Here is a 10,307-nt window from a genome sequence, read left to right as displayed (position 1 = left end):
TATATATATATATACACACACACACACACACACACGCACACATTGGAAGAACATCCCACATATAAATATGGACTTAGTAGCCACTTTTAAATTATTTTTCCTTTTTGGTATTCCTTTAATAATTCCCTAACTTTCAATGATATGTTTTTGATGAAATTTCTTGATTTCTCAATTTCTTTAAAAGAATTATTTTATATAACTTTATTTATTTATTTTAATTTGGCCAGAGAGAGAGAGAAAGTGAGAAAGCAAGCCCCCAGGTCAGCCATGTGGGAGTCTAGCATCCATAACCACCATGCTGGCCCCCTCAATTTGTAAAAAAAGAATAATTTAATTTACTCTTATTGACATTATTTTCCAGTTTGATCAGAGAGAGACAGAGAATGAGAGAGAGGGAGAGTGAGAAAACGAGCCACCGTGTCCAGTACATGAACCATGGTCAGCCATGTGGAAATCCAGTGCCTTTATCTACCAAGCCACATGCCAGCCCCCTCATTTCTCAATTTAAAAGACATTATCTATTCATTCCTTATAATAAAAACAAGGATGTAGCTACCTCCTCCCAGTTTTTGATGTTATTATTTTAGTTTTATTCTTGGTTGCTTTTATAATCCTAAATATCATACTTAAACCTCTAGTTTTTATCTCATGCTTACCTTGGCCTCTTTATTTCTAAAGTACCTTGCACCAGTGATTATTTATTGATTATCTACTATGCTGAAAGACACTATTTTAAGGCACTTTCTAAGCTGGGTGGGGTTCAAACATGTAAATTACAGAGTAGACATCAATAAGTTCAACGTAGAAAAAAAGAATAGTCAGAGAGGTGGACAAAAATTTTTTTGAAAGATTTTTGCCATAGGGAACATGTACTTGCCAGAGAGACAGAAAGCAAGAAATCCCCCCCCCCCCCAGGGGGGATGGCCATGACACAATTCCTTCTCCTCTTGGGATTTTGGGCACACATGCACATGTGCTCAGCATGAGTTTTAAATCACTGTGTCTGGGTCTCAAACCGTGGTCAGCTGCATGAGAGTCTAGTGATGTAACCATTACTCCATCTGCTGGTCCTGGAAAAATAATTTTAAATGGGGTGGACAGATTTGGCTTTATTTGTTTGTTTGTTTGTTTATTTATTTATTTATTTATTTATTTATTTATTTATTTATTTTTGGAGAGGTTTTCGCTATAGGGCGCGTGCGCTCGCCAGACAGACAGAGACATAGAGACAGAAAGCAAGAAATCACCCCCTGGGGGGATGGTCACGCCGCAATCCCTTCTCCTCCATTCTCCTCTCGGGATCTTGGGCACGCACGCACACGCGCCCGGCGTGAGATTTAAGCCACCGGGTCCGAGACGCGAACCGCGGTCGACTACGTGGGAGTCCAGCGACATAGCCATTACACTAACTGCTGGTTCCCGATTTGGCTTTATTGAGAGGTGATGCTGGAGCAAAATCTTAAAGGCAGCAAGGGTGTTATCCATGTGAATATCTTAAGGGAAGAGTTCCAGTAGAGGGAACAGCAAAGGCCCCAAGGCAAGAGTGTGCTTGGCACATTCAAGGACTGACAAGGAAGCCAATATGGCTAGAATGGGGTGGCAAAGGGTGGTGCGGTAAATAATGAAGTCAGAGGGACACAAGCCGGTGAGATGAGGTAGGGCCACGTGGATCAATATAAGGAAGTTTTGATTTTACTCAGAGTACCGTGAGAAGCCACCGCAAAGTGTTAGGCAGAGGAATGACATGGTCTGACTTGTGTTTAGGAAGATCTGTGTAGCTCTCGTGCTGAGAACTGCAGGGAGGCATTGGTAGAAGGAGGGGGACTGTTGGGAGGTTCTTAGAATAACCGAGACAGAGAGGCTGGTAGTTCTGAGTGTTTGTGGAGCTGGTAAGAAGTAGTCACCACCTGGATAAATAAAGCTTTTAGCCTTTTTTCAAAATTTTTTTAAAATTTTGCCAGAGGGTGTTTTCTCATCAGAGAGAGACAGAGAGATAGAGAAAGAAAAAGCAATCCCCACTCCATGGGGAATGGTCATGTTGCAATCTCTTCTTCATTTCTCCCTCCTTTTGGATTTTGAGTGTGCACACACACCTCCTAGCATGTTCCTCAAGCTATCTGGGACTTGAACCATGCTGTCAGTCAGATGGAATCCAGCTCACATAACCACTAGGCCATGGGGCTACTCTGGGCTTTTTCCTTTTGTTCCACCGTCTACCTTCTACTCACCACATTCTGTCAACTATAGTTTTGTTTTTACATCTTCAAGGTTAATGCTAAATTCATTCTTTATTGTAACCCATCTTTCACTTGCTGGTTATAGGTTGATTCTAAAAGTTAAGAATCAACCCTCCATCCAATTTATATCATATGGCTATTTAATTATTGTTTATTGTATAGTCAAATAATATCCTAAAATTAAACTTCCTTTTACAGACCCAAAGTTATCATTTTTAGACTCCTTGAAGAAGAATAGTCTAGCATTCAAATTAAATGAATTCTTTTTTTTTTTTTTTTTGAGAGTTTTTTGCTATAGGGCGTGTGCGCTCGCCAGACAGACAGAGAGAGACAGAGAGACAGAAAGCGAAAAATCACCCCCCAGGGGGGATGGCCATGCCGCAATCCCTTCTCCTCCAGTCTCTTCCCAGGATCTTGGGCACGCACGCACACGCGCCCGGCGTGAGGTTTAAGCCACCGGGTCCGGGACGTGAACCGTGGTCGACTACATGGGAGTCCAGTGACATAGCCATTATGCTAACTGCTGGTCCCCAAATTAAATGAATTCTTTTATCATTTCAGAAATTGTTTAAAATGATGCTACATTTGAACTGACTTCATCCTTATACCATGACTATTTATTTTTTGGGGGGAGGAGATTTTTGCTATGGGTGTGTGTACTCATGAGAGAGACAGAGAGTGATAGACAGACAGAAAGCAAGCAATTATCCCCAACGCCCCGGGGGAAAGCCACACCACAATCCCTTCTCCTCCATTCTCCTCTCAGGATCTTGGGCATGCACGCTCACATGCCTGGTGTTAGTTTTTGTTTGAGAGATTTTTGCTATAGGACACGTGTGCTCACCAGAGAGAGAGATAGAAAGTGAGAAATCATCCCCTGGGGAGGATGGTCATGCTGCAATCCCTTTTCCTTCATTCTCCTCTCTGGATTTTGAGCATGCACACACATGTACCTGGGGTGAGTTTTTGTTTATTTCTTTGTTTTTTGAGAGTTTTTTGCTATAGGGCACATGTGCTCGCCAGGAAGACAGAGAGAGACAGAGAGACAGAAAGCAAAAAATCACCTCCCTGGGGGGTTGGTCACATTGCAATCCCTTCTCCTCCACTCTCCTCTCAGGATCCTGGGTGCACACACACACACGAACAGTGTGAGTTTAAGCCACTGGATCCGGGACTTGAACCGTGGATGACCACATGGGAGTCCAGCGACATAGCCATTATGCCAACTGCTGGTCCCCCTGGGGTGAGTTTTAAGCTGCCATTTCCGAGACTCAAACAGTAGTGGACTGTGTGGGAGTCCAGTGACATAGCCACTATGCCATTTTCTGGTCCCTATCATGACTTTTTTTTTAATACACTTTTTATTGTTTATCTTTCCTAGAATTCACAATCTTTCTTTTATCTGTTGAGAAAAGGAATACCTATTTTCTTCACAACATCACTGATATCACCCATTCCCACAGTCACCTATTGTTTGTGAAGACTACATTTCATTTTTCTTCCTGATGACTTCACACTTGGGGGGCCGACTTCCTGTTCTGATTTAGACCGTGTTGTAAAGCCCAGGCTTTTTCTTTTTGGAAGTTTTGAATTGTTTTTCATTAACCCCCCTGGGTTAGTTCTACTCTTTCTTATATTCCATAGCTTCCTCTTTGTTGTTCTGTACCTCACTGCTCTGGCATATATCCAAAAGTATCTTCCTTAGCAAAAACAGATGGGAGATGAAATTTCTGAGTACCTGCAAATCTGAAAGTGTCTTTAGTATGTCTTCACATTGATTCATAGTTTGGCAGAATACAAAATTCTATATTCAAATGCTTTCTACTCTCAGAACTGTGAAGGCATTGTTCCATTCCCTTTTAGCACAATGCATTACTAATAAAGAGTTTGATGCTAGTTTATTATATTATTGTTCCTTGGTAAGTGACTTCGTTTCCCTTCTTCTTCAGACATTTAAAAAAAATCTTTTCTTCCCCTGTTCATTGCAACACTATTCACAATAACCTAGATGTGGAGACAACTTAGAAGTCCCCAAGTGGATGAATGTTTAAAAAAAAAATGTAGTATATACATAAAAGGGAATGTTAGTCATAAAAGAAGGAAATCCTGCCATTTGTGACAACGCAGATGCTGCTTGAGGACATTATGCTAAGTAAATAACTAGCTATAGAAAGGCAAACACTGCATGTTTCTACTTGTAGATGGTATCTAAAATAACCAAACTCAGAAACAGAAAGTAGAATGGTGATTGCTAGTGGCTGGGGGTGAGGAAAATGGGGAGTGCTATTCAATGAGTAAAAAGTTTCACTCACATAAGATGAATAAGTTCTAGAGATCTGCTGAGCAACTGTGCTTACAGTTAATACTGTACGGCAAAGTTAAAATTTCGTCAAGAAGGTAGATGTGTGGGGCTGGACAGTGGTACAGCAGTAAAACATAATGTTCTGCAAGGCTGAACACATGGGATGACTCTGGGTTTGCATACGGAGACCTCCCTGAGTGTGCTGGGCAATTGTGCCCCAAGATTCCATGCTGACTAAAATTGGGGATGGATCATGGTGTCAAGACCCCATTGGGGTGTTGTCACCCTCCTTCTCTGTCTCTCTCACTAATGGAAGAGATAAATAAATACATTTTTAAAAAAAAGATAGATCTCATGCCATGCATTCTTACCATAGCAAAAAAAGTAACTAAAAACTCTTAATATTTGTTCTAAAATTTCATGATGTGATGTCTAGATGACCTTTTAAATTTTGTTTTCTATGCCATTCATTTATCTATTTATTAGAAATAGTTATATTTCAGCTCTGGAGAATATATACACACACACACACACACACACACACACACACACACATATATATATATATATATACATACATGCATATATGTTATTTTTAACAGCAATACATTATTTTATTTTTCTTTTTGGAACTTTCGTTTTCTGGATATTGGATCTTCTGATTTATTCTCTTTGTTTTACTTTTCTGTGAAATTATCTTATGCTTTATGTTCCAGCAGAGGTCCTAGATGCTCTAAGAACTCTCTTCTTTGGATCACTATTCTCTTGTATGTGAAGAGGTCCAGGTGAGGGCTAGGACTACCCAGTTCTAGTTTTGTGGAAGCATATCTTTTCAAATCTTTCTGAGACCATAATAAAAAATCCTAAAGGTTTTTTCTTCCTCTTCCATAGATAAATTCTGTTCTTTTCTCAGTATTTGTACTGTTATCTTGGCCTTTCTCCTTTACGTTGCTTGTTTTCTTCCCTGTGATTTGTAGTTGTTCATCATGTTTAAGAATGGAAGTGTGGGATGAGCAGATGGTATCATGGTTACGTTGCTGGATTCCCATGTAGTCGACCATGGTTCAAATCCTGGACTTGGAGGCTTAAAACTCATGCTGGGGCACATATAGATGTGTCCAGAATCCCAAGAGGAGAAGGGATTGCAGCATGGATATCTCCTTGGGAGGTGATTTCTCATTTTTTGTGTCTATCTTTCTAGTGAGAGCACATACCCTACAGCAAAATCTCTCTTAAAAAAACCAAACAAACAAACAAAAAAATGGAATGAAAGTGTTCTAGATACCAATTAGGACTTTCTTATTAGGGGACTTCAAAAAATTTATGGAAAATGGGAATAAAATACAAGTTAATTTTGGTCTAAAAAAACCTTTGAAATTCATGCACAGTTTATAAAATATGCATTTCCACAAACTTTTGAAGACCCTCTGGTATAGGTCTGTTTTCCCATGAGACATCACCAGGAGTGGCAGTTCTGTGTATCTGGGAGGGATAAATTGATTATGGCAATGATAATTATCCAATAGACCTCCACATTTTAATAGCTTTACCCATGGACGTTTGCTTCTCATCTGTATGATGGTACAGTGTGAATGCTCCTGACTGGCAGGTGGCTTTCTCGCATGGGGTGATGCAGACTCTGGTGTCTTCCACTCATGCTGCTAGACTCTCCCCTGGTCTTTGTGTCTTTTGCTGCCTCTGGCAAACAAGAAAATGAAAAGGCATTCTTGCTTTCTTAAAAGCCCTGGTTCAGAAGTGACAGTAGCAATTCTACTCATGTTCCATGACTTAGATGACTACACGTGAATGTAAGAGTCTGAAGAGTCCTTGGCCTGGCAGTCGCCTCCCAGAAGAAGCATCACACTAAAGAGTGAAGAATACAAATTCCTGGTGAAGAGCCAGCCATTGTTCTCACACACAGACATTTCTACTGATTGCCTTCATTTCAGAGTTAGAATGCTGGAGCCTTTTAGTTTTTTTGTGGGGTAGTGGCGTGTGTGGGGGGTGAAATCTGTGGCTCCAAAATGCAAGATTAGAGAGAGCTTTACTTAGGGTACTGGCTTCCATCCTTAGCATTTCAAATTCTCCTCAGTCAAGTATTCAATTTTTCCTGAAAAGAATTTTTTTTTTCAAGGAGTCAAATAATACACTAGGCGTGCTTTCAATTTCAATTTCAGTTCTTTCACTTTAGCCTCTCCTGTGCCTCCTGCCCTTTGAGACACCTGCCTACTCAACTGAAGCCTCTGTGGTTTCTGCCATGAGACCAGTTCTCTTGCACTGAAATTCTTTCCTTTATATTCTGGTCTGCTGGCTCCCTCTTATTAACCACTGGCTTCTAGTCTCTTTCCATCTTCCATATATATATTTTTAAATTATTAATTTAATTTTATTTATTCATTCATTTATTTTAATTTGATCAGAGACAGACAGACAGACACACACACAAAATGAGAGAGAGAGAGAAAGAGAGACAGAGAGACAGAGAGAGAGAGACAGAGAGAGAGAGAGAGAAAGGAAGCCACCAGGTCCAGCATCTTAACCACCACACCACCTGCTGGTCCCCCATATAATTTGTTTTAAACTCTCATCCACTGGTCACATTCCTCCTGTTCTCTTTGCTGTTCTGAATTGACTCCTGTGCTACCAGGGATTGGAAAGCACAGAGAAAGAGATCTGTGCTGCGTCTGCTGTATTGAACTTGAAGCTCCTAGAGCTATTTCTTGAGAAAAATTCCGTTTCCCTGCAAGAACCATTCAGGTGTTTGTCCAGAGTTCTATTCTGATAGGTCAGGGACCTAATTTTTCTTCTATTTTCTTAATTGAAGACAACTGTAGACAGCAGAGAGAGTGTAATAAGAGAGTGAAATGGGGCAGAGGGTCAGGCATGGGGTAAAAAACATATATATATGAAAGGAGTAATGGAATTTTATGGATGACAACATGCATGATTAAGACACTATGCAGTTTACTCTAGAGGGGAAACCACATTTAGTATGTTGTGATGATGCTCAGGGAATGAAGGTAAATTCAAAAAAAAAATTCAGAAAAAAAATACTAAAATTGTTACCAAAATTTAAAGAAAAAACTGTGTATTTGATGACCACAGTAAGCTATGTAGCCCCAGCTAGGTACTATTTTATAGTATGTTCATTCTACTCACTGAGGTTTATGCCTAAAGTCAGACATGGGTTCTTGTGTATGTATATATCAGCTGTGCTTGCTATTGCAAATATTTAGACAAATTAAGTTCATTAGCAAATCAATTAAATGGGGGGGGATATGCATAGAAAGCAATCATGGATACCAGAGACAATGGGAGGAGGGTTGGACAGGGCAGAGGGTTAGGGATAGGGAATCAAGGATGGCAAAAAACAAAACAAACAAACAAAAAAACGCAAAATATACAAGACATAAGAAATGAAAAGTTGTTTGTTGATAACACGTATGTTGATGTGCTTGACTGAGCCAACAGACAATGTATTTTGGATGAAAAATTCATTTTGTATACTGTAATGATGTATAGCATATTAATGTTAAAAAAAGAAAAATAAATAAAAAAAAAAGTCCTTTAAAATTTTTTTCCTGTCTGATCACTTGTTTTTAAAGGATGTATAGACATAGCTTTCTATGTTCTCATTAGTGAGCATAGACTGGTAGCGTCTACGATTCTGTACCTAACAAAAAGTCAGGTTAGGAGAGTGGTGTTTGGGGAAGTCTGTTTGAAGGACATTTGTTTCAGTTACTGTCCCAGATAATTTAACTTCCATCTATGGAAAAAGCTAGACTAATTATGGGCTTGTGTTATCTTAGCCCTTCCCATAACTGCCTTGGCTGAGTTGTGCTTTGGCATTGTGACTTCCACTTTAATGAAACAATTGACAAGAAGTAGCCTCATAAAGCCTGTTTTCACAGTAACTTTAGGAATTTTTCTTTCTTTCTTTCTTTCTTTCTTTCTTTCTTTCTTTCTTTCTTTCTTTCTTTCTTTCTTTCTTTCTTTCTTTCTTTCCTTCTTTCTTCCTTCCTTCCTTCCTTCCTTCCTTCCTTCCTTCCTTCCTTCCTTCCTTCCTTCCTTCCTTTCTTTCTTTCTTTCTTTCTTTCTTTCTTTCTTTCTTTCTTTCTTTCTTTTTGGAGAGGTTTTTGCTACAGGGCGCATGCACTCGCCAGAAAGACAGAAAGACAGAAAGCGAGAAATCACCCCCCCAGCCCCCCTGGGGGGATAGCCATGCCGCAATCCCTTCTCCTCCATTCTCCTCTCGGGATCTTGGGCATGCACGCACATGCACCTGGCATGAGTTTAAGCCACCAGGTCTGGGACTCGAACCACGGTTGCCTACATGAGAGTCCAGCGACAGTCGTTATGCCAACTGCTGGTCCCAACTTTAGGAATTGTTAAAGGTCATTATCTGGTCCCCTCATGACTCACTGAGACATTTTTATACAAATCATAGCTCCAAAAAAGCCTTGTCTTTTCTGGAGGAATAAATGTGTTCTCTTTTTTCTAATAAGGAGAATTGGACCATTGACTATTTTTTCCTTGCCATCTGTATTTTAGCATTCTCTGGTCTTGATTCTTTATTTTAAAACTATAATGACTCTGAAATAATGCCAATTCAGATAGAATGCAACCAACAATTGGCTCCCATCCTTCACCTGGCTGCAATTCTCAAATGGGGACTGGCTAAAGGTATCTTCCGCATGGTGAGGAGTCGAAAAATGATGACTTTGTGATTATTTGGGGGCTTTCTCAATTCAGTGTATGGTGCACATTTTTAAAGAATTGGTCTGTTTGTTATATACTTTGTAAGACAGAATGTGTAAATTAAAACACCCATTAGCTGGAAGACTAATTAAAAGGGTTTTTGTTTATTTATTTTCAATCTTGCAATAATGTAGCCATGAATTTTAGGTAATAAGACTTTTTGGATTCTGATTATACTAAAGTTATTACCATATCTTCCTTTATTACTCAGTCTCTGTTTCTATAGAATTAATAAAAAGTATACATTATTTATTGACAATGAGCAGCATACATTTTATGTTGTATGCAAGTTTTTTTTATTTTAAGAAATTATTTAATTTTATTTGTCATCATTATTATTATTATTTAATTTGCTACAGGATACATGTGGCTCACCAGAGAGATACAGAGAAAAAGAGAGCAAAAGTAAAAAAGCAAGCTGTCAGGCTGGGGACCCAAACCACAGTCAGTCATGTGGGAACCAGAGCCTTAATCGTTATGCCACCTTGCCACCTACTGGGCCAAACACAACTGTCTTTATTGTAAGACATCTCAAAATCCTTATAGAAGAAGGCAAGGTGTAAACACATGTATAAAAATAAAGGAAAAATAAAAAGTTCAATTAAGTGTACTCTGGGATGTGTCTATTCTAAATATAACACATTCAATATTCCTATTATTTCCACAAAGAAATGTTCTTCCCTTTTGTCCATCTAAGAGAAATGCTGAGGTGAAGTAAGTGAAGAAAAGTGTTTATCTGGGCAAGGGTTGAGGACAATCACCGAGGCACCATAATATCCAAGCTGCCTTGAATAATGCATGCCAAGGTCTTACAGACGTCCAGATGATAGTAAGGGCAAAAGTCATGAATGGGGGAAATAGTAAGGAGTCTGTACAGCAGGGACTGACCTAAATTCATGATAAAGGAGCAGGATGAGCTCATGGAGACAAGGAGTCTGGCACATTGGAACGGAAACATTTTGAAGGTTATAACTAACAGAGGTGGATGATGGAAGATAAAAGAGAAATGT

This window comes from Tupaia chinensis, unplaced genomic scaffold (genome assembly GCF_000334495.1).
Source record: "Tupaia chinensis unplaced genomic scaffold, TupChi_1.0 Scaffold000270_1, whole genome shotgun sequence".
Lineage (NCBI taxonomy): Eukaryota > Metazoa > Chordata > Mammalia > Scandentia > Tupaiidae > Tupaia > Tupaia belangeri.
The sequence above is the reverse complement of the archived record's forward strand: the minus strand, read 5'-3'. Positions refer to the sequence as shown.